The 20,684-nt window shown below is 45.3% G+C and overlaps 1 long non-coding RNA gene across 7 annotated transcripts in view; it reads left to right on the top strand.

The window, feature by feature from the left end:
• Window positions 1–20,684, top strand: part of LOC142661000 (uncharacterized) — a 318,273-nt gene that overhangs the window by 3,526 nt on the left and 294,063 nt on the right. For all 7 annotated transcript variants that reach the window (XR_012850608.1, XR_012850609.1, XR_012850607.1 and 4 more), the window contains exon 2: window positions 1,846–1,927. This is a non-coding gene — a long non-coding RNA (uncharacterized LOC142661000). The remainder of the gene's footprint in view (window positions 1–1,845; window positions 1,928–20,684) is intronic.

The raw sequence follows: 20,684 nt of genomic DNA, 5'->3' as shown, positions 1-20,684 counted from the left end.
TACAGCGTTCGGCTATTTCCGGCGCTGTCATAGAGAATGAATGGAGCGGCAGTGCGCCATGTGCGACCTGCCGCTCCGTTCAAACGGGGAGTACAGGATACCCGTTCTCGTAAACTGTGTGGGCAGTGCCGGCTGTCGGACACCCACCGATCAGCAATTTACCCCCTATCCTACGTATAGGGGGTAACGTGTAACCCGAATAGACCTTAAAAGCCAAACAAGGAACGGCGATCAGAGCCGAAGGTGCGGGGTTCTCAGTACCCGGACTCCCACCGATCCAAACATCTGATATGTCTGTATGAGATATCTAAGTTTTCTGAAAGTGCAGTCAGGGTATGTTCACAAGGCCGTAAATGTCCCGAAAAACGGCTGAAAAATCGGAAGCAGAACATCCTCCAAACATCTGCCGCTGATTTCAATGGGAAAATCTGCGTTCTGTTCATACCTCACTCTTTAAAGAGCCGCTTCTCTGGTTGGAGCCGTAACACGTTTTTTTGCAGGTAGAAAATCTGCCTCAAAATTCAGTTTGGAATCAGCCTGCACGCTGATTTTCGCGGCGGTTTTCGCCTGCAGCCATTGAGCGCCGCGGGCAAAAAAAACGTGAAATACGCCGAAAATAGCCTGTGTGAACATACCCTAATACCGAGCGCCTCTGACTATTGACTGAATTCTAAGGGGGTCTCCGCTTTGGACAATCCCTACTTGTTAGAAGGGTCCCTTGACAATAAGCAGATCACATAGTGTCCCCCTGCTGGACCCCCAGCGATCAGCTGTGATCTGTGGGGGAAACCTGGCAGTAAGGCCTAGTTCACACGGAGCATTTTGCCAGCAGAAAAAAATCTGCCTCAAAATTCCTTCTGCAATTTTAAGGCAGATTTTGACCTGCCTGCACTTTCTTACCGCGGTTTTCATGTCGATTTTCGCCCGCGGCCATTCTGGGCCGCGTGCAAAAATTTTTGCGAAAAACGCTTTCTTTGCCACCCTTTGATTTCAATGGGAGGTCAGAGGCAGAACCGCGGCAAGAAAGAACATGTCGCTTTTTTCCCTGCAAGCGGCTAAAAGTGCCTCCACCTCCAACTGAAATCAATGGGAGGCAGTTTCGGGAGGCAGTTTCTGCATCAAAATCAGCGCCAAAAAGCTCTGTGTGAACTGGCCCTTAAGGCCGGGTTCCCACGTAACGTAAACGCTGCGAAATTTCCACAATTCCAGAAATCTGCAGCGTTTACAGCAGCAGCAAAGTGGGTGAGATTTAGTAAATCTCGTATGGGACCGCTACAGCCAATCACAGGCTGCAGCGTCACATGGCCTGAAACGTCATCCAGGGAGGCCGGAGCGGACGTCAGAGGAGGGAGGGGGTCAGTATGTGCGCTCAATTACGCAGTGGGATCTCCATCTGAAAAATCGCACCACAATGTGGCGTGATTTTATTTTCAAACTGAATGTCCTCCGGGTTCCAGGTCCATAGATCAATGGTTTTTACGCAGCGTATCCGTCCCGTGGGAACCCGGCCAAAGTGTTCAATTTCCCTACAGCGCCACCACAGGAGAAATGAAGTATTACACAGTGTCCATTCATATCAATGAGTTATCTGTGTAATACAGGACAGGACGGGTCCTCCAGAGAAAGAGACCCTCTATGTGACCGCTCTCCACTCCGACCAAGAGATGAGGACCCTGAACAGCGGACCCCCTTCTATTACCCCAGAATTCCCTAATAGGGTGTATTAAACTGGGGTTTCTAAAGTAGATAATCCCGCAGGTGTCTCCACACGTTGTGGTTGAATCACATATTTTGTGGACATTTTTTCTTTAGGGTGATTTTAATTTTTAACATTTTATTTTGCAGAAGATTTCTGTCCGGTTTTCTGAATTTCTGGCGTCTCCGGCTGAGTTACAAAGCGGCGTCTGCTGGGTCGCAGGACTGGACGGTAATAATACTGATTACATTCACCTTTGAGGCTTGTCCACACAGATCGGATTTGCTGCAGAAAATTTCCGCATCAACTGCCAGACAATCCGCGGCGGACATTGTAGTTTCCAGCGGGAATTGTTATTTCTCATTGATTTCTATGGGAAAAATTTCCGGACTGAGTTTTTTTTCGCAGCGTGTGGATGACATTTGTTAAATCTCACCCGCTCTGCTGCCACCGTCTTACGCTGCGGATGTTCCGTCTGCAATTCCGCTATGTGTGGACAAGCCCGTAACGATCTTCTGTTTTTGGCGATAATTCTAATTGTTATTTAATGATGAAGCTGCACCCCCCCCCCCCCATATGAGATGTACAATTAGCACTTCACATACATCCACCTTTATAAATAGCTGGATATTATTTAACCCCTTCAGGACGCAGCCTGTTTTGGCCTCGTGGACACAGCCGATTTTGCAAATCTGACATGTGTTACTTTATTTGGTAATAACTCCGGAATGCTTTTGTCTATCCAAGCGATTCTGAGATTGTTTTCTTGTGACACGTTGTACTTTATGTTCGTGAAAAATTTGGTCGTTGAATTCAATATTTATTTGTAAAAAACACCAAAATGTTGAGAAAATTTGCAAAAATCTGCATTTTTCTAACTTTAAATGTATCTGCTTGTAAGACAGAGATTTATACCACACAAAATAGTCACTAGTTCACATCCCCCATATGTCTACTTTAGATTGACATCGTTTTTTGAACATCCTTTTATTTTTCTAGGACGTTACGAGACTTAGAACTTCAGCAGCGATTTCTCATATTGTAAAGAAAATTTCAAAAGGCCGTTTTTTTCAGGGACCAGTTCAGTTCTGAGGCGGCTTTGAGGGCCTTATATATTAGAAAGTCCCAATAAGTCACCCCATTTTAAAAACTGCACCCCTCAAAGTATTCAAAACAGCATTCAGAAATTATTTTAACCCTTTAGGCATTTCACAGGAATTAAAGCAAAGAAATTCCCTTGTAATACAGTTGTTTTTTTTTTTTTTTTTTGTAACACAGAAAGTTTTACCAGAGAAATGCAACTCAATATTTTAACAGATTTGTATTGATCCAGTATACATCTAATCGTTACATACAGCAATGAAACATTGCAAACAAAGCATTGGGATAAGGATCACATTTTTTTACAGAAAAACAAAAAAGAAACATACAAACAAAACTCCGGATCCAGACACGACAAATTGACCACATATTCGACTAAGGTAATCATAAGAGTCTGTCGGAGTAGGTAGAGTCAGTCCACTGATCCCATAAGGAAGTACGAGCGTAGGACCCTTGAATAGAGGCTAAAGCGCGTTCCATAACGTATAAGATCACTTCACTCATACGAGGCACTTTTGTAGATTTCCAGTATTTTGCAATCAATATTTTTGCAGACCGCAATACATGAAAAAGTACGTTTCTGACACCCGGAGAGAAATCCACCAATCCCACAATCAGTAGGGCTAGAGCCGGGGCGAGCTGAATGTCAACCCCTAAAAGAGATCGTAAGAAATGTTCTACTTGCTGGACAATACCGTACACTCCCAGAAAATGTGGAGGATGGTAGCCTTAGAAGTGCGGCACCTCCAGCACCGATCTGATGATGTTGGATATATTCGCGACAAACGACTAGGAGTGTCATACCACCTAATACCACCCAGACATTATTTTCCTAGACGCTTCCAAATGAGTAGCGCACTTAGACAGAGAGCAAGCTAGATTGAAAGTGGCTTCCCAATCCTGCGTACTCATAGGGATTCCCAGATCTCTCTCCCAATGCCCCAGACAAGGAAATTCCTCCCGAAGCAAACCCTCACACAATACCTTATACATTTTTGATATCCCTTTGCATGTTTTATCCAGATTAGTGAATTAACCCCTTCGCGTCCTGCTGAGCGCATCGTTCGCGCTCAGCTCAGTAATAGTACTGACCTGAGTTAACACGGCGCCATCTTTCCCCGGCGCGTGCTTGAGCTGTGATACCTGCTGTTTCCGACAGCAGGCTATCACAGCTTAGTGTGCAGGGACCGATCGCGGTGGTCCCCACCGATTAACCCCTTAGAAGCCGCGTTCAATAGCGATCGCGGCTTCTTAGGGATTAAGCTGCCATCGCCGGCCTGCTACACGATAGCGGGCCGCGATGGCTACTATGGCAACCAGAATCCTAACAATGGACTCTGGCTACGCCATCGACGGAAGCCTAGTGGGTCCTGACAAAGTCAGGACCCACTATGCTTGCTGTCAGCGAACAGCTGACAGTTCTAATACACTGCACAACGTATGTAGTGCAGTGTATTAGAATAGCGATCAGAGCCTCCTGCCCTCATGTCCCCTAGTGGGACAAAGTAAAAAAAGTGTAAAAAAGTAAAAAGAAGTTGTGTAAAAATAAGAAAATAAAAGTTTTAAAAGTAATAAAAGTAAAAATCCCCCTTTTTCCCTTATCAGTCCTTTATTATTAATAAAAATATATAAATAAACAAATAAACTATACATAATTGGTATCGCCGCGTCCGTAACATCCTGAACTACAAAACGGTGTCGTTATTTATCCCGCACGGTGAACGCCGTAAAAGAAAATAATAATAAACCGAACCACAATCACAATTCTTTGGTCACTTCACCTCCCAAAAAATGGAATAAAAAGAGATCAAAAAGTCGCATGTACCTAAAAATGGTTCTGATCAAAACTACAGTTCGTTACGCAAAAAATAAGTCCTCGCACGGCTTTATTGATTGAAAAATATAAAAGTTCTGCCTCTTAGAATAAGGTAACACAAAAAGTGAATGATTGTTTACAAAACGTATTTTATTGTGCAAACGCCATAAGACATAAAATAAAACTATAAACATCTGGTATCGCCGTAATCGTATCGCCCCGCAGAATAAAGTGAATATGTCATTTATAGCGCACGGTGAACGCTGTAAAAAAAAAAATAATAAAAAAACAATAGTAGAATTGCTGTTTATTAGTCACCACGCCACCTAAAAATAGAATAAAAACTGATCAAAAAGCCGCATGCACCCCAAGAAAACTACACTGGATTCCTCAAGGGGTCTAGTTTCCAAAAAGGGGTCACTTTTGGGGGGTTTCCAATGTTTTAGCACCACAAGACCTCTTCAAACCGGACATGGTGCCTAATAAATTAAATTAAATTAATTAAATGTCACCTCTACTTTGCTCTAAATTCCTGTGAAACACCTAAAGGGTTAATAAACTTTCTACATGCTGTTGTGAATACTTTGAGGGGTCTAGTTTCTAAAATGGGGTATTTGATAGGGGTTTCTAATATATGGGCCCCTCAAAGCAACTTCAGAACTGAGCTGGAAACTAAAAAATAAAATATAAATGAGGCAATACTTCGCTTCTTACATTATACTGATAATGAGCCGTGCCCACCCCGAGATGACCCCAGTTTTGACCGTTTGTATAAACGGATACCCCTATTAGACCGTTTCAGTGCCCGGTTTTCCCAGCATACACCCCCGAGAAGTGTATTTCTATTGATGAATCCCTGGTACATTTTAAAGGGAGGCTTCAATTCCGCAAGTACCTGCCGGGTAAGAGGGCAAGGTATGGCGTGAAGATGTATAAGCTGCGAGAGTGCATCCGGGTATACCTACAGATTTAGGATATATGAAGGGAAGGACACCAGTACTCAGCCCCCAGAATGCCCCCCCTTACTGGGAGTTAATACAAAAATTGTGTGGGATTTGGTGCACCCACTGCTGGACCAGGGTCACCACCTCTACCTGGATAATTTTTATACCAGCGTCCCACTCTTCAACTGCCTCGCTTCCAGAAGTCCTGCGGCATGCGGCACTGCTAGAAGTAATCTGAGAGGCCTCCCTAAGACTCTGCAGGGCAAACAAGAAGGGGTGAGAGCAGGGCACAATCTAGCAGCAACATATTGTGTGTCAAGTACAAGGACAAGAGAGATGTCACACCAGTACCCATGTACCAGTACAGAGACCCCCAAACTAGACTGCATCCTGGACTACAATAGGTACATGGGAGGGATGAACTTGTCAGATCAAATCCTGAAGCCCTACAGCGCCATGCGGTGTGGTATAAGAAGCTGGCCGGGCACATCATACAGATGGCTTTGTACAATGCGTACGTGCTACGTCGATGTGCAGGCCAGACGGGAACTTTCCTGGAATCTCAAGAGGTGATTATCAAGAACCTAATCTTTAGGGACCAAGAAGGGGGGGCACCCAGTACTTCTCGAAGCGGGGCCACACGCATCGTACCAGGGCGGCAACACTTTCCAGGAGAAGTTCCCCAAACTGGCAAGAAGGGAAAAAGTCAAAAGAGGTGCAAAGTCTGCTATAAGAGGGGGATAAGGAAGGACACAATATATCAATGTGACGCGTGTCCCGAATAACCAGAGCTCTGTATGAAAGTCAGTTTTAAAATTTATCATCCATCCCTTGGTTTATAATTTACCCCAATTTTACTTACCCTGATGCCCTCCGCACAGCTTATCCCCCCTCGTCTTTCCCCTCTGGGCCCTGCTGCGTGCCCAGGCAGCTGATAACAGCCACATGTAGGGTATTGCCGTACCCGGGAGAACCCACATTACAGTTTATGGGGTGTATGTCTCCGGTGGCACATGCTGGGCACAATATATCGGACACTGACATGGCATATATGTATAGGAAATTGCAAATCTCACTCTGCACCATCTGCTGCGCATTATCTTTTACACAATACCTGTGGGGTCAAAATGCTCACTACACCTCTAGATGAATGCCTTAAGGGGTGTCGTTTTTAAAACGGGGTCACTTCTCGGGGGTTTCAACTGTACTGATACCTCAGGGGCTTCTGCACACATGACTTAGCACCAGAAAATTCCCAGTAGGCCACATGGTGGTCTTTTCCTTCTGAGCCCTCCCATGGGCCCAAACGGCAGTTTATCACCACAAATGGGGTATTGCCGCACTCCGGACAAATTGGGCAACAAAATGGGGTATTTTATTCCTTGTGAAAATAAGAAATTTTGAGCCAAAACTACCTCTTATTGGAAAAAATTACATTTTTTTTAATTCACAGCCCAATTCAAATAAATTCTGTGAAAAAACTGTGGGGTCTAAATGGTCACAACACCCATAAATGAATTCCTTGAGGGGTGTAGTTTCCAAAATGGGGTCACTTCTGGTGGGTTTCCATTGCTTTGATACCTCTGAGGCTCTGCAAATGCGACATGGCACCCGAAAACCAATCCAGCAAAATCTGGACTCCAAAGAACACATAGCGCTCCTTTCCTTCTGAGCCCTCCCATGGGCCCAAACGGCAGTATATCACCATAAATAGGGTATTGATGCACTCAGGACAAATTGGGCAACAAAATGGCGTATTTTATTCGTTGTGAAAATAAGACATTTTGAGCCAAAACTACATCTTATTGGAAAAAAGTTTTTTTTTTAAATTAACAGCCCAATTCAAATAAGTTCTGTGAAAAAACTGTGGGGTCTAAATGGTCACAACACCCATAAATAAATTCCTTGAGGGGTTTTGTTTCCAAAATGGGGTCACTTCTGGTGGTTTTCCATTTCTTTGATACCTCTGAGGCTCTGCAAATGCGACATGGCACCCGAAAACCAATCCAGCAAAATCTGGACTCCTAAGAACACACAGCGCTCCTTCCCTTCTGAGGCCTCCCATGGGCCCAAACGGCAGTTTATCACCACAAATGGGGTATTGCCGCACTCAGGACAAATTGGGCAACAAAATGGGGCATTTTGTTCCCTGTGAAAATAAGAAATTCTGATCAAAAATGACATCTTATTGGAAAAATTGTCATTCTTTTAATTTCACAGCCCAATTCAAATACGTGCTGTGAAAAAACTACGGGGTCAAAATGGTAACAATAACCATAAATTAATTCCTTGAGGGGTGCAGTTTCCAAAATGGGGTCAGTTTTGGGGGATTCCTACTGTTTTGGCACCTCAACACCTCTTCAAACCTGGCATGCTGCCTAAAATATATTCTAATAAAAAAGAGGCCTCAAAATGCACTAGGTGCTTCTTTTCTTCTAGGGCTTGTGTTTTAGTCCACGAGCGCACTAGAGCCACATGTGGGACATTTCTAAAAACTGCAGAATCTGGACAATACATATTTAGTTGTGTTTCTCTGGTAAAACCTTCTGTGTTACTAAAAAAAAATTGAATAAAATTGAAATTCAGCAAGAAAAATGAAATTTGCAAATTTCACCTCCACTTTGCTTTAATTCCTGTGAAATGCCTGAAGGGTTAAAAAAAACTTTCTAAATGCTGTTTTGAATACTTTGAGGGGTCTAGTTTTTAAAATGTGGTGTTTTATCAGGGTTTCTAATACATAGGCCCCTCAAAGCCCCTTCAGAACTCAAGAGGTACCTTAAAAAAAAGGCTTTTGAAATTTTCTTAAAAATATGAGAAATTGCTGTTTATGTTCTAAGCCTTGTAACGTCCAAGAAAAATAAAATAATGTTCAAAAACCGATGCCAACATAAAGTAGACATATGGGAAATGTGAACTAGTAACTATTTTGGGTGGTATAACTGTCTGTTTTACAAGCAGATGCATTTAAGTTCGGAAAAATGCTATTTTTTCAAATTTTTCTCTCAATTTTGCAATTTTTCACCAATAAACACTGAATATATCGACCAAATTTTACCATTAACATAAAGCCCAATGTGTCACGAGAAAACAATCTCAGAATCGCTTGGATAGGTTTAAGCATTCCAACGTTATTACCACATAAAGTGAAATATGTCAGATTTGAAAAATGGGCTCTGAGCCTTAAGGCCCAAACTAGGCTGCGTCCTTAAGGGGTTAATGGACTGAAGCCTCAGAAGCAAAGGAGCACCTAGTGGATTTTGAGGCCTCTATTTTATTAGAAAATATTTTAGGCACCATGTCAGGTTTGAAGAGGTCTTGTGGTGCCGAAACAGTGGAAAACCCCCAAAAGTGACCCCATTTTGGAACCCCATTTTGGAAACTACACCCCTAAAGGAATTTTTCTAGGGGAATAGTGAGCATTTTGAGGCCACAGGTTTTTTTCTAAATTTATTGGAACTGCTCTGTGAAAATGAAAATCTTTTCTTCTTTTTTTTCTGAAAAAACATACAATGTTTTAGTTTTTACAAGGAACAAAGGAGAAAAAGCACCCCAACCTTTGTAAAGCAATGTCTCCCGATTACGGGAATACCCCATATGTGGTAATAAACTGCTGTTTGGACCCACGGCAGGGCTCAGAAGGGAAGGAGCGCAATTTGGATTTTGGAGCGCAGATTTTGCAGAGCTCCTGAGGTATCAGTACAGGGGTAGCCCCCAAAAGTTTTGGAAACTACACCCCCTAAAGTATATATCTAGGGGAGTAGGGAGTATTTCGAGCCCAAGTTTTTTTGTAGGATGATGCAAAGTCCATGTGAAGAATTTAAATCTGATTTTTTTCTTACAAATTTCCTACAATGTACATTAAACTGAATAATTGCACCCCGACATTGATTATGCCTGTTCTTCTATGTTTATAAATACCCCCATCTGCTGCTCGATCAAATGGCGGGCCCCAAAAGGAGCCCCCTGCGGCTTTCAGGATACAATTTTATCTAAATTATAGGCCCTATTCCACGCCTTTAGGGGATTTCAGTTGGCAGAATGATGTAACACCCCCAGGATTGTCTCCATTTTCAAAATTAAACCCCTAAGGTATTCATCTAGGGGGTGTAGTGCGCATTTTGAGCCCAAATTTTGGTCCAGAACTTATGCAAAGCTGGTGTGAAAAATTGTAATTTGAGTTTTTTTTCACAAGTGTCATTTTAAGGCTTTATTCAGACGAACGGGAAAAACGTCCGTGCAACGTGCGTGATTTGCACGCGCGTTGCACGGACCTATATTACTCTATGGGGCCGTGCGGACATGTCCGTGATTTTTTTCTCAGCGTGAGTCCGCTGAAAAAAAGTCACGACATGTCCGTTCTTTGGGCGTTTTTCGCGCATCACGCACCCATTGAAGTCAATGGGTGCGTGAAAACCACGCATGCCGCACGGAAGCACTTCCGTGCAAACTGCATGATTCGCGCAAGAGCTGTCAAACTCTGAATGTAAACAGAAAACATCCGTCTTTGAGAAGAGCGAACCCGGACAACCGAACCGAACTTCACCGTGTTCGGCCGAACTCGTTTTGACCGAACCCGGCCAAAAAATTTCCGGTACGCGACGTCAGGAGATAGTCACTGTCCAGGGTGCTGAAAGAGTTAAACTGTTTCAGCACCCTGGACAGTGACTTCCGATCCCAATATACATGAACGTGTAAAAAAAAAAGAAGTTCTGACTTACCGATAACTCCCGGCTTCTTCCTCCAGTCTGACCTCCCGGGATGACAATTCAGTCCAAGTGACGGCTGCAGCCAATCACAAGCCAAGCACAGGCTGCAGCGGTCACATGGACTGCCGCGTCATCCAGGGAGGTGGGGCCAGATGTCAAGAGAGGCGTGTCACCAAGGACGCGTCACCAAGACAACGGCCGGGAGGGAAGTTCTCGGTAAGTACAAACGTCTTTTTTTTAATAGGTTACTCGATATTGTGAACAGTTACTGCCGATCAGTTAACTCTTTCAGCAACCTGGACAGTGACTATTTACTAGCCTCATCTCTATGATGGCGGCTGCGCGAAAATCACGCAGCCGCGCATCATACACGGATGACACACGGAGCTGTCAAGTGGTTTTTGCGCGCGCAAAACGCTGCGTTTTTGCATCCGCAAAAACGCCACACTCGTGTGAATCCAGCCTAAGGGTATTTTTGTCATGCAAAATTCATGATACTGAAGAAATGCACCCCAATATTTATTGCACCGTTTCTTCTGTGTTCAGTAATATCTCTACTTTGGCCATAGTCTGCTGCCTCGCCACAGGACAGGACCCGGAAATATACATCATCCACAGAAGTTACTCCATTTTGGAAACTATACCCCCAAAACTATTCATGTATGTAATGATAAAAGTTTTAAAAGCGGAAAATAATGGGGGTTAGGTGTAAAAAAATTGGAAATGTGCCGTTCCGGTACAGCAGATATGAATGGCATGTATTAGGAATATGCTGCGTTTCTGGGGGATCACACAGTAGGGGAGCGCCAATTTTTACTGGTAAACAGGCTTGTCCCGAACAGTGAATTTTTGCCTGTATTTGCTGCATGACCATATAATGCCATCGAAGCCGCTCACCATCAAACATAGTCCTGGTTTGATATATAGTAAGTTGGCAAGCAAGGAAAAATTGTCCTGTAGTGAAGGGGGCAATCGATCTAAAAATTGGAGGAAAAAAATTGATTCAACCGCGTTGAAACTAAAGCGTGTTCAGAGGATGAAAGAACCGTTACAGGGAAATCTATTCATCATCTGGTTGCACAACGCGTCTTAAATCACTATATGAGAGACGAACGTGCCAAGGGACCATAACAGGTCCCTGCCCGGCAAGGTAGGGACTGAAGTGTGCGGAAGGTTTTAAAGTGAAGCTAAATGTTCGACAAACTTCTGACATGTCATAGTCAGATATAATAGTGACACGTCAGAAGTTTGGATTGGTGGGGGTCCGAGCACGGAGACCCCCACCAATCGCTAGAACGAAGCAGCTGAAGGTCTTGTGTGAGCGCTCCGCCGCTTTGTTTCTGTTCGGCTTTTTCCGGAAATAAATGTATCGGAGGACGGGCTCATAGACTTTCACCTCTGAAGGAAAATGTTGCCCTCGAACTACTCTTCAGGCTTCACTGGCTGATGTTGAGGGTTCTCCTTCCTCCTCACTGCCTTCGAAAATCTATTTTCTGACTACATTTTCCTGATATTCCAGGTATTTTTCGCGATCGCCGGCAGAGTTGTACATCGCTACCTGGACAAGATGCGTGACCATTTTTTTTATACCAGGTCCTGGATTTCCTCATAGCATCAGAGGGCTTAATCATCTGGTTGGCAGGATCGACCCCCCCCCCCCTATATATTTATTATACGCCTGTATACAAACAGGCTTCGGGGTCTCCGCAGATCTGCCTCGCACAGGGAACAGAGCGCCTGCATCACTGAGCATATGGACGTCTTTCTTGTCCCTATATTTTAAGAAGAGTACCCGTCACTGCACATTGCCCCGCTCTCGCCAATTTGTAGTCTTTGCCCTAGGACGGTCTTCGGGAGGCCCCTCTGATTTTTCTGTAATGTTCCACAAGCTGCGTTTTTTTTTTTTTTTTACAATCAAGCATTTAAAAAATGGAACACGGGTGTAAAAATTGTCTAGGTGTAAGTGGTGGCCGCGGTCCAGCAGGGGGTGCAAGAGATCCCAGACAATTTTACCACATGTACCGAGGGCAGGAGGGCAGTCTGCAGGCTCAATCTTTGTGTCTTTGCCCTCATATATCCTGAATGTGTACGTGTGGCCAGTATCAGACTCCCATCATTTGATGCCGTCTCTGGCTCTCTTATTGGGGTGGTACTGCTTGAATTTTAGCCGGCCCTTAAAATGAACGAGAGATTCATCAATTTCACTGAATTTGTTGGTAAAATGTGTGATCTCAGGCCGGGTTTTATAAAGGCGGTCAGAATTGGGGTCACTCGGGGGTGGACACTGCAGATTATTGTTATAATGCAAAAACTTTATTATAGCGTCAAACCTTCCCCTGAGCAGAGTATTGCGGTACACGGGGGGAAGGTGCAGCACGTCGGTTGACCAATACGATCTCAGAGGGTTTTTTTGTGATGCCCATATTTTACAGCAACCCCAGAATTGATGCATTTCCCCGGCATTATCAGGAGGCCGCCCGTTTAGCTTGCCATAAAATGACTGCGGATTAGCGGCAATAAATTGCTCCGCATAGACGTTCGTTCGCATAACAATAAAATGAAAAGAAAAGTTAAAAAAAAAACTTCTATCAGGACCCGCTGTGTCTGCGTGAATCCCTGAAGTTGCGTTGAGTTCTGGAACTTGGGGGGTGTAATTAACGGGGGGAACCCAGAAATGTTCGCTATTATCAGGGAAGACTTGGTGGCGGCCCACGTCGTGACTCCTCATCATCGCTGGAATAAATTCAGATCCGTCACTGGCTGATTCAGTATCAGAGCAAAGCATCTCGTACCCTCTCCGGCTGTATAGGATCGCTCAGCCATACTGCCCTCTATATATATATAATGTATAAAACTGATACAGCAAAGTCTTTGTATCTCTCTCTATAGTAAAATTCATCTGTTATTTTTATAAAATCTCCCTAACTATTCCTAGCCAACTATCCCTATCTACCTATATAATTACATTTAACTAATTCCTAATAATCTAAGGCTGGGTTCACACGAGCATGTTCGGTCCGCAAAGGACGGAACGTATTTCGGCCGCAAGTCCCGGACCGAACACAGTGCAGGGAGCCGGGCTCCGAGCATCATAGTTATGTACGACGCTAGGAGTCCCCGCCTCGCTACGGGACAACTGTCCTGTAATGTAATCATGTTTTCAGTACTGGACAGTAGTTCCACGGAGAGGCAGGGACTCCTAGCGTCGTACATAACTATGATGCTAGGAGCCCGGCTCCCTGCAGTGTGTTCGGTCCGGGACTTGCGGCCGAAATACGTTCTGTCCATTACAGACCGAACATGCTCGTGTGAACCCAGCCTTAACCTGTATGTTATCCCTAAATTCACTATCAGTAAAATGTCTCTCTCTGTTGGGAGCAGGAGCAGGGAGCAGCAGTGGAGGGGTTAATGTGGGGTTATTATTGCCGGATCCGAGAGGTGAATTCACACTGTCGCTGGGCACGTCTGATCCCTTCACTTTCACTCGTCCTGGTGCTGTAAGGGGTTAATCATTTACTTTTAGGGCGGGTTCACACATGGCGGAATTTCACTTAAATTCCGCTGCGGACACTCCGCAGCGTTAATCTGCAGCGGAGCCGTTTCTCCATTGACTTTCACTTTAATTTAGCAGTGTTCGTTTACACGATGCGTACAATTCCGCTGCGGAGCATAGGCTGCGGAGCGGAATTTGGTGTCCGCAGCATGCTCTGTCTGTTGCGGAGCAGTGGCGGACTGGTTGCGGACTCATGGCGGAATTTCTCCATTGACTTCAATGGAGAGTCAAAATTCCGCAATGAAGTCCGCAGATCTTATGTGCGCTGCGGAGCGTATTGTTTTTACTACCATGACATTTCTTCATTCTGGCTGGACCTATGTATTTCTAGGTCTACAGCCAGACTGAGGAAGTCAATGGGGCTCCCGTAATGACGGGAGCGTTGCTAGGAGACGTCTGTAAATAGTCACTGTCCAGGGTGCTGAAAGAGTTACGCGATCGGCAGTAACTGTTTCTGCACCCGGGACAGTGACTACCGATCTCAATATACATGTATCTGTAAAAAAACATATAAGTTCATACTTACCGAGAACTCCCTGCGTCTGTCTCCAGTCCGGCCTCCCAGGATGACGTTTCATTCTAAGTGACGGCTGCAGCCAATCACAGGCCAAGCACAGGCTGCAGCGGTCACATGGACTGGAGCGTCATCCAGGGAGGTCGGGCTGGATGCCGAAAGAGGGACGCGTCACCAAGACAACGGGCGGTAAGTATGAAAGTCGTTTACTTTCACTAGGGAAAGTGCTGTCCCTTCTCTCTATCCTGCACTGAATAGGGAGAAGGGAAGCACTTTTCCTGCAGTCCGCAGCGGCCAGTCCGCATCAATTTTCTGCACATTTTGTGCAGATCCGCAGCCGTAATCCGCAACCCGGATTAGGTGCGGCATTGATGCGGACAGTTGCGGAGGAAATCCGCCATGTGTGGTCATGCCCTAATGGGACTGTTTTTGTATTTGCTACAATTTACCTGGAGGTTTTATTTTGCCTTTCATCCTATTGAGAAACCTGAAGACCCAAACAGAAGACAAGACATTCTAGAGAAGCGTCCGGCCACGTTCACACCGCTTATTTTAAGAAGTTTTTCAGGCCGTAAACGCCGCAAAAAATGGCTGAAATGACTGCAGCTGAACGCCTCCAAACATCTGCCCGTTGATTTCAATGGGAAAAATGGTCTTTCCTTCAGACAGGGTGTTTTTTTTACGCGGCCGTTTAAAATAACGGCGCGTAAAGAAAACGCAGCGTAAAAAGAAGTGCATGTCACTTATTGAGCTGTTTTTGGAGCCGGTTTTCATTGTGTCAATAGAAAAACAGCGCCAAAAACGGCCGCAAAAAAGCATGAAAACAAGTTTGATGCTTAAAAAACGGCTGAAAATCAGAGGATGTTTTCCCTTGAAAACCGCTCCGTATTTTACAGCCGTTTTTTGTTTAGCGTGTGAACATCGCCTTAAATGTAATATTGTAGCTGGTTCCGGGAGGGTTTTACCATCAGGGAAGTTTTTGACATATCCACAGGATAGGCCATAAATGTCAGATAGACAAAGTGCGGGTCCCAGAGGTGGGACCCGCTTCTATCTGACATTTATGGCATATCCTGTGGATATGTCAAAAAATGTCTCTGATGGGTAAACCCCTTTAAGTTGTAGCTACTTGTTACATCTATGGAGCTATTATTTAGTCACAGGGTCACCCGGGCTCCAAAGAAATTCATAATCCCTGCTCCCCTCTCACCTATTCTCTCTGGTATTTAATGCTGCATCTCCACAAGAGGTTTAATAGCAGCATCTGGAGATCCCCTTTAACAAGTCAGGATGACTGCTGTCCGATACCGGAGTTTAATGTCATTCTCATCTACTGAGTGTCCCAGAACATTTCATAGAACATCTGCAAGGACACAGGAGATAAGCGGCAATGCTGACGTCCGACAAACCTAAAGAATCTAAACAACAGACATAAATAACATTCATATTTACTAAACATCTCAAAACAAAGTAGATGTAATACTTCTCACAGCTGAGTGTTTGCTACAATGTATTACTCTAGATCAGCAGTCCCTAACGTTTTTTTTAACCAAGGACCAATTTCAGGCAAGACAATTTTTCCATGAACCGGTGGGGGGTTTCAGGGTGTAGGGTCAGTTCACATGTTGCGTAAATACTGCGGATTTTCCGCAACGGAATACGTTGCGGAAAATCCGCAGCAAATACAGTAGCAGCAAAGTGGATGAGATAAAACAAATCTTATCCACACGTTGCGGAAATACTGAAACGATCCACGGTCCGGTATTGGTCCGCGACCCGGTGGTTGGGAATCACTGCTCTGGGTGAACACATCCGCTGCACAAATCTCACTGCTGTCCTGATAGTTTGCTACAATGTACCAGTGCACATAAAATGTATCAGTCTGGAGTCTAGAGGATTGTATCTAGACTGGATACAATTGTAACAATACTTGTTTTCAACCTCTGGATATACACAAGTTAGTTGGTATTCACTGACAGCCAGCAGAGATCTTGAAAATGTAATATTTTGTTTTATACAAGAATGAAGCTAAGTTATGTAAAAATGGACCACGCGCTTTAAGTTGAGGCATCCTGGTGAATCATTGCACATCTCATGGTCCCTGTATACTAATGAATAGTCCTGGAAGTCCGCTGTAGGTGAATGACGGTCCGGTCTCTCTGTAACCGGCGCGGCAGTCATCTGGATTATTAGATAATTGAATATTTATTTCCCGAGAGAAGAGCAGACGTTAGAATTACAATTCTGGGAATACAACCAAGATGGGAAACTTTTGTGAGCAGGACAGTGGCGCCATTTTATTTCTGTGTATCATCTTATACATATACATCAGGTATACAGGAGCCCTGCCGAACTATAGTATACAAACCAAAATTATATATATTAGACATTGTGAGACAGTGACAGGTAAAGTCATTGAGGGAAGGTACATTTCCCCTAGAATCCTGTCATATGTATCCTAGGCTCCAGGAAATGAGTATTTTTTGCAATAGAAAGCTCTAGCTTTCCAATCTCGGCTTAAGGAAAAGCCGGAAAAGGGGCCTGGAGTTGGATTGGAGAAGAGCAGGGCGGGTTCCCCAATCCCTAGTCCATCTCTGTTTGTAGGACAAGGCTGCTGCTCAATTAGCTGCACCTGTAGCCTGTGTATAACAAGGTGCAGACACAGTGTGTGGGAGTCTCACCCCTGACTCAGACTGGAGACTACTAAGGCTGGAGTAGCCTGTATTCTATGTGAGTAAAGACCTGTGTTACTTTGTGTCCAGTGCCGGGTAGGAAGGCACTCGGTATAGTTAGATAATATCTTGTTTAGTTAGTGCTCAGACGAGCAGGATTTATTCTGTATTTTGCCTTGTTGTACAAGAGGCTGTTTCTTTGACAAGAATAAAAACACAGGAAAAGCCCTGTTATGACTTTAATGCACGGTGACCCTGTCTCTGGCTACAAAGAAACCGCTGTACCAACCTCTCCTGATGCTAAACCCTCACAACATATACGCTGGTATTCAGATCCGAACAAAAACTGTGCCCGGGAGCTTCATGGCATGGGGGCCGAGCAGCTGCATGCCAGCCCGACATCACCCAGCACAAGGCAGCCGCCAGTGGACTCTGGAGCAGCGTGTTCTGTGGAGTGACGCTTCTCTATGTGACGTGTTCTGTGGAGTGACGCTTCTCTATGTGACGTGTTCTGTGGAGTGACGCTTCTCTATGTGACGTGTTCTGTGGAGTGACGCTTCTCTATGTGACGTGTTCTGTGGAGTGACGCTTCTCTATGTGACGTGTTCTGTGGAGTGACGCTTCTCTATGTGACGTGTTCTGTGGAGTGACGCTTCTCTATGTGACGTGTTCTGTGGAGTGACGCTTCTCTATGTGACGTGTTCTGTGGAGTGACGCTTCTCTATGTGACGTGTTCTGTGGAGTGACGCTTCTCTATGTGACGTGTTCTGTGGAGTGACGCTTCTCTATGTGACGTGTTCTGTGGAGTGACGCTTCTCTATGTGAAGTGTTCTGTGGAGTGACGCTTCTCTATGTGAAGTGTTCTGTGGAGTGACGCTTCCCTATATGACGTGTTCTGTGGAGTGACGCTTCTCTATGACGTGTTCTGTGGAGTGACGCTTCTCTATGTGACGTGTTCTGTGGAGTGACGCTTCTCTGTGTGACGTGTTCTGTGGAGTGACGCTTCTCTGTGTGACGTGTTCTGTGGAGTGACGCTTCTCTGTGTGGCGTGTTCTGTGGAGTGACGCTTCTCTATGTGACGTGTTCTGTGGAGTGACGCTTCTCTATGTGACGTGTTCTGTGGAGTGACGCTTCTCTATGTGACGTGTTCTGTGGAGTGACGCTTCTCTATGTGACGTGTTCCGTGGAGTGACGCTTCTCTATGTGACGTGTTCCGTGGAGTGACGCTTCTCTATGTGACGTGTTCCGTGGAGTGACGCTTCTCTATGTGACGTGTTCCGTGGAGTGACGCTTCTCTATGTTCCGTGGAGTGACGCTTCTCTATGTGACGTGTTCTGTGGAGTGACGCTTCTTTATGTGACGTGTTCTGTGGAGTGACGCTTCTCTATGTGGCGTGTTCTGTGGAGTGACGCTTCTCTATGTGACGTGTTCTGTGGAGTGACGCTTCTCTATGTGACGTGTTCTGTGGAGTGACGCTTCTCTATGTGACGTGTTCTGTGGAGTGACGCTTCTCTATGTGACGTGTTCCGTGGAGTGACGCTTCTCTATGTGACGTGTTCCGTGGAGTGACGCTTCTCTATGTGACGTGTTCCGTGGAGTGACGCTTCTCTATGTGACGTGTTCCGTGGAGTGACTCTTCTCTATGTGACGTGTTCCGTGGAGTGACGCTTCTCTATGTTCCGTGGAGTGACGCTTCTCTATGTGACGTGTTCCGTGGAGTGACGCTTCTCTATGTGACGTGTTCCGTGGAGTGACGCTTCTCTATGTGACGTGTTCCGTGGAGTGACGCTTCTCTATGTGACGCTTCTCTATGTGACGTGTTCCGTGGAGTGACGCTTCTCTATGTGACGTGTTCCGTGGAGTGACGCTTCTCTATGTGACGTGTTCCGTGGAGTGACGCTTCTCTATGTGACGTGTTCCGTGGAGTGACGCTTCTCTATGTGACGTGTTCCGTGGAGTGACGCTTCTCTATGTGACGTGTTCCGTGGAGTGACGCTTCTCTATGTGACGTGTTCCGTGGAGTGACGCTTCTCTATGTGACGTGTTCCGTGGAGTGACGCTTCTCTATGTGACGTGTTCCGTGGAGCGACGCTTCTCTATGTGACGTGTTCCGTGGAGCGACGCTTCTCTATGTGACGTGTTCCGTGGAGCGACGCTTCTCTATGTGACGTGTTCCGTGGAGCGACGCTTCTCTATGTGACGTGTTCCGTGGAGCGACGCTTCTCTATGTGACGTGTTCCGTGGAGCGACGCTTCTCTGTGACGTGTTCCGTGGAGCGACGCTTCTCTATGTGACGTGTTCCGTGGAGCGACGCTTCTCTATGTGACGTGTTCCGTGGAGTGACGCTTCTCTATGTGACGTGTTCCGTGGAGTGACGCTTCTCTATGTGACGTGTTCTGTGGAGTGACGCTTCTCTATGTGACGTGTTCTGTGGAGTGACGCTTCTCTATGTGACGTGTTCTGTGGAGTGACGCTTCTCTATGTGACGTGTTCTGTGGAGTGACGCTTCTCTATGTGACGTGTTCTGTGGAGTGACGCTTCTCTATGTGACCTGTTCTGTGGAGTGACGCTTCTCTATGTGACCTGTTCTGTGGAGTGACGCTTCTCTATGTGACGTGTTCTGTGGAGTGACGCTTCTCTATGTGACGTGGTCCGTGGAGTGACGCTTCTCTATGTGACGTGTTCTGTGGAGTGACGCTTCTCTATCTGGCGTCTGATGACGAGTCTGGGTTTGGTGAATGGCAGGAGACTGTTACCCGCCTGACTTCCATGTGCCAGCTGTAAACTTTGGTAGAGATGGGGTAATGTGGGTGTTTTTCGGGGGTCGGCCCCTTAGTTCCAGTGAAGGGTTAATTTTTCAGCACACGACATTTTGGACCATTGTAGCTTCCAACTTTGTAGGAACAGTTTGGGGTTCGCTCCTTTTTCTGTTAGACATGACTACATCCAGTGCTCAAGCTCCATAAAAACACCCCTGGTTGGTTGGCTGAATGACCTTGTACCCGGCTCTGCACCTGTGCGTCCATCACATGACCCAGTAACCACCTGTGCGTCCATCACATGACCCAGTAACCACCTGTGCGTCCATCACATGACCCAGTAACCACCTGTGTGTCCATCACATGACCCAGTAACCACCTGTGCGTCCATCACATGACCCAGTAACATTCTCAGAACCTGTGTGTCCGTAACATGACCAGGACAGATTTTCATCAGCTGAAAGTAGACAATTAAGTTTACTATTCTATGACCGCAATTGAAGATCTTGAAAACCATGGAGAATTGATACAGAAATAAGGCTGACACCAGTGATATTTATCTACTAATTATCTGTATAATACTCCACTATCTGCAGCTACTTATTATCTGTATAATACTCCACTATCTGCTGCTACTTATTATCTGTATAATACTCCACTATCTGCCGCTACTTATTATCTGTATAATACTCCACTATCTGCAGCTACTTATTATCTGTATAATACTCCGCTATCTGCTGCTACTTATTATCTGTATAATACTCCACTATCTGCAGCTACTTATTATCTGTATAATACTCCACTATCTGCAGCTACTTATTATCTGTATAATACTCCACTATCTGCAGCTACTTATTATCTGTATAATACTCCACTATCTGCTGCTACTTATTATCTGTATAATACTCCACTATCTGCCGCTA

The sequence above is a fragment of the Rhinoderma darwinii genome, chromosome 9 (genome assembly GCF_050947455.1).
Source record: "Rhinoderma darwinii isolate aRhiDar2 chromosome 9, aRhiDar2.hap1, whole genome shotgun sequence".
Classification (NCBI taxonomy): Eukaryota; Metazoa; Chordata; class Amphibia; order Anura; family Rhinodermatidae; genus Rhinoderma; species Rhinoderma darwinii.
Note: the sequence above shows the minus strand (reverse complement) of the source record. Positions and strands in the feature narration are given on the sequence as shown.